This window comes from Camellia sinensis, chromosome 13 (assembly GCF_055761805.1).
Source record: "Camellia sinensis isolate YWXY chromosome 13, ASM5576180v1, whole genome shotgun sequence".
NCBI classification, from domain to species: domain Eukaryota; kingdom Viridiplantae; phylum Streptophyta; class Magnoliopsida; order Ericales; family Theaceae; genus Camellia; species Camellia sinensis.
The window spans coordinates 70,780,001-70,785,000 of record NC_138973.1 but is presented as its reverse complement, the minus strand read 5'-3'; positions in this window follow the sequence as shown (position 1 = coordinate 70,785,000).

The following is a 5,000-nucleotide window of genomic DNA, read 5'->3' as shown; positions in this document are numbered from 1 at the left end:
ATCGAATTCCTCCCGAGAACACACGAAACAAAGATATGAACTGGGTAAATAGAAATGGAAAAGAGATGTTTCCAATTCATCAAAATTATAAGCTTTTTCTACATCCATATGATCTACTAAAGTAGATCGGTATTGCCCATATAATGAAAGCAGATCTTGGTCCATGGAGTCCCAAGAAGGTAAGAACTCCAACCTGTCCGATGCTTCTTCGGCCAAATACGATATACAAGTGGGACCTGCACTATGAGCAAGCTGTGCGAAAAACCGCTTCTTTTTTCCGGTTCCGCAACAACTTGGGCGAAATAGGGTTCTACCGGGAAACCATAGATTTTTTAGTTTTCGCCATTGGTTACTGGTCGAGCCACTGGAATGGAATGAGATAAGAATCTCTGGAGATCTTTCCTCTCCACTTACTCGTAACAGGCTTTCCCTCTGTAGAAGACTTCTTCCGAATGGCATAATTGTCCGATTTATTCCTCGATCTTCAAAGAAAACTGACTCCTCCTACTCCTCCTTCTCCTTTAGGATAGGATCGTCGTTGGTCCTTCTATCACTAATGATCTCACCATTTTCTAGTAGTTCGCGCGAACGCGCGAGGGACTATCCTTTCTATCGCTTGCGCTTGCTTTTCACTCTCAAGACAACGGTCTCCCTCTTCTATAAAGGGAAGCAAAGCGCATGGCGCTGAAGTGAAGAAAGCTCAATAAACACACACGAACACAATGCAGGGCATAGCATAAATGAGACCGCCGATCATTTCATAAAACATATATGCTTGACCTTTCTCGATGCTTTTTTTTGGGTGACTCACCAACCAACCCAGCAGTGATCGATGACAGAATGGTACGAACAAATCAAAGTCATTGGATTTGGTAGTTATCCATTGACTTCTCTCTTTACCCCTTTGCATATGTTCCTAAATGGGTGTGCACCTCCAGATGGGCAGGGGCCGGCCTCCCACTCTCTTATGCAGCATTTATTAGCTTAGCTGGGTTGGGTGGATCGTGCAATAAGCCTCTCTCGACCCTCCGTTTCTCATACGTCTTTATGAAAGCCTCTCACCTTTCGAGATCCGGCCCATCATCAACTCAGTCAGATCTTCTTGTTTGCCCGCTTTGATTAGGCTTCCTTTAACGGATTTGATCGGCATTTCGTGCCTGCAGCCCTGCTGAATTCGACCTTTTATCAGCTGGTTGGGTAGAGTAGTAAGGTTAGAGGCGCAACTAGAAGAGTTGGCCCTATATTTCTATTTTTTTCTCAATTCGATTGCAGTCTCCGAAGTCCTTCTTGATCGATGGTCCCCATTAGCATTAGTGCTAATTAGCAGCCGCTTTTTTTGGAAGGCGAGGTACTCATGTGTGATCGCGGATTCCACGGTAGCAGTAGTTCTAGCTCTACATTAGGAGCACGGGGGCTCTATCTATCTAAAGGAGGTACGGACCCCCCATAGTACGGTACGATGCAGCTGAAAAACGTAAGCCCTTGTATAGTATAGGTTGGGCGCTAGCGCGGCTCGCTTCGCTTTTGTTGCGGAGCTCACTGCTTTTCATTTTGATAGGAGTAGGTGCTTGCAGCTTGCTGCTTTCTGCTCAAGCGGAGCTCGCTGCCTACTCCACGAGTCACCACAGCTTCGCCTACGCCACTTGTATATAGACAACAATAGTGCCCAAGATCTTCCCTTCGCGTAGCTCATTGAACCTTCCAACTTCACTCCATGGCCTGTGCTAAAGAAGCGTGTCTTAACTAATTCCTTTGAACTCATTTCACCTATTCTATTCTACCTCTTGATATCCCCTCACCTTGCACCTTTTCTTTCTTTTCCTCACCCCACTTTCCCATGTCGTGGAAGTGCAGCAGTGCTCCTTAATTCTTGTACCTGAAAGGATTTTTCCAATATCCCCGAACACTCTTTCTGTTTCCGTAAGTGAAATGTTGAGTCCCTTTGCTGAACCAGTATCATGTCTGCTGGAATTCCCAGAGCGGAGATTTTCGTTTCAATCAGAGAACGTATGGTGCGGGCTGGGCTTCCACCATGCCTCCCCGTCACGCCACCCAATAGAAGACGCAAGCCCCTAAAGAAGTCAAGGTTCTTTCCTTGAAGGTTGTATGTAGTGCTGTCATCAAATTGCGAGTTACTCTGTGCAAAGAGAAAGCAGAACCCAACCCGTGGTTCTCGTACAGTAGTTGGAGTGTGCAAGGATTCGTCAACCCTCGTCAAGCCGTAAAGCCTTGGAGTTAGACTCTTGGAGTGAAACCTTGGAGTTAGCCTACGGGCTCAAAAATAAATAGAAAAGGAAGGAGTTCATCGAGAAAACCACTTGCCTGACTTCTTTCTTTTATTCCTTGCGCTTAGGGCGGTAGTCAAGTCAAGCCAAGCTAAAAGTAGTGAAAGCTCTTTTCTGATCTGTCTGCTGAACGTGTTTCCGACTTACGCAACCAGAAGAGAAAGCCAAAAGCAGGAGTTTTTACTAAAAAAACGGATTTTGTCTGGTTTGTTCCCTCGAGACGTCTACTCAACGAAGAAGCCCACTCGCTAGATAAAACCGATACAGAAACAGATACCGCTAGCCGTAACGTAAAGAGTGGATTCTATGATCCTCCCTCGAGTACTGAGCTTACCGAAAGGAAGAGAGATTTTGAACTTCACTTACAGCTGGAACTCCGAGGTTGGTTTCATTAGCTGACTTTAAAGAAAGGGATGATCACTTATCCACTTTCAAGACTCACTTCTGTTATCCCCTTGACCCTACATCAAGGAATTTGAAGGTAGCTTCAATAAAATGCCCTACGAGATGGACTCTGAGCCTGATTCAGGACTGGGTGCAACCCTGCAAGGTGATCCAGAGCCAGTACAAATAACGGAGAAGAGAGATACCTATGGTATGAGGTATAAAGCAACCTGGGAAGAGAAGGCAAAAGCGATCAAGATGAAGCAGCAGGAAAAGGTAGCCGACTTAGAAGGAAGAATGATGGAGGCATCTGGCCCCATTGCAGTTTTCAACGGTAAAGGAAGGTTCACTGAAGCATGCTTCGACCCCTGACGAAGATGGTAAGGAAGCATTCCCAAAGCCGCCGGTAGTAGAAGAGATGATCTACCAGACATCCAGAGACCTGAAAGAAGTATTCGAGTACGATGAAGCACCAGAAGATGTCCTCCAGTGGGCAATATCTCAAGCGGAAGTCTTAGCCATGACAGGGAAGATGACCCCTCTTACTATTAGGGTCACCCCGGAACAGAAGACAGAAGCACAGGAACTTAATCTATCCCCACGAATTGATGAAGTCCCTCCCTGGATGTACTCGGCACCCGAGAAAGAGGTAGCCATGATCCATGGCACTCTTGATCGCGTGTGCACCATCACTCCTGCAGTTCCAGGACAGAAGCTTAGCAACTGGACCCCCGCTTCATGCTAGAGGAAAGAAAGCCGATATAAACAGCTCTATATTAGCGAATTGCCTCTGACTACTCTTTATATACGCTATTCTTCGAATCTCGAAAGAGGCTACGCCCCCCCTTGCCTAAGAGTTCTTGCTTCAAGTTAACTTGCGGTTGGAAGTCTGACTGCTACTGTCCGTCCTAGCTATTGGCTGACTAGTTGTAGGCTTACTTTCGCTCCTCTACCCGGCAATGAGAATGAAAAACTTGGATTCCATTCATTTTGAATTCTTTAACTTGCTAACTCGCTTCCTCTCCAATGGAAAGTACGTCCGAGGCCTGAGAACCTCCGAGTTCTGGAGGTAGAAGGGAAGATCAGAGTGGACACCGATGGGATAACTTGAACATATAAATATGCCTCACTTTCCTAAAAGCAAGAAGCACCCAATCCAACGCTCTCTCTCTGCTAGTCTAGGAAGACTTTCATTAGCAGTCGGGCTGTGGAACCATAGTCCTTAGGCCTCAAAAGAGTATCCGTCTTTAATTAAAGTACAGGCATAATGGAGTCTGTTTTCAAGGGGCGAAGGGAAGAGAGTTCCGTCACTTCTGGGCAACTCATGACGAAAAAAGGGTATCAATCTAAAGAGGGTTTTTTAAGGGCATTAGCAAGAATAGGTGGCATTTCTCTTTCAGAAAGACAAATCTCCGAGTGAACAAGAATCATAGGAGGAGAAAGAGTTGCATAATAAAGTGAAGCCCGTCTTTTTCGCCTACTTGCCTCGGATCATTGAACTGGATGACTAAACTTTCTTTCGAGAAGATGCTTTGAAGGAGAAGGCATTCGTCGAAGCCTATTGGTCCTAATTGCGCCTTCCTTGCAGCCTATGCATCAATCCCATTCGTGGCTATCTGAACTATTGCTATTGATCCAACCTCTATCAATTCCTTTTGAAAAAGGGGCCTCGCGCTTGAAAGCATCAATTCCATAAGCCTTAGGGTTAGAAGTTCCTTCTTTTCCTTGGCTTACTGTCTTTCCTGATGGTGAATAGCCGCTCTTTGATTTGATAGAGGAAGTTACATCTAAGGGGAAATAAGAGATGGCATCGAAAAGGAGAAGGCAAAGGGACTAAGAAAGAGTGTCTCGAGAAGGGGCTTTGAGGGAGTCTTCGACTGATTGACCATACTTTCCTTCGACGCAGGAAGCATCGAATTGCACTAGTGGGATAGCTTACTTCAATACTCCCCCAAGCCAGGAAAGCTAGTGCTCGTGAATGCGCTCCTTACATGCATATTCTAGTACCACCGATAAAAGAGTCCTGAGGCCCCATCTGAGAGGGAAAGCCTTAACGCCCTTGCTTTCGTAGCCCGTGCTTGATGCAATAACCGCAACGAGAGTAACCGGTTCAAGAGTAAGCGCTGTTGGATAGAAGACTGGTATAGAATCCGCTGTGGGAAGAGAAGACCACGTAGCCTTTCTATGCTAAAGGAATGGATTTCACTCTTTAGGGAGTGACCCGAGGGTGATATCATAAGCTGTTGTCGGAATAACTGGTAATATCATCGGTAAGAATTAAGCCAATTTCTCCTCTTTCTTTTCTGGGCTTGTTGGAATAAGAGCTTTTGT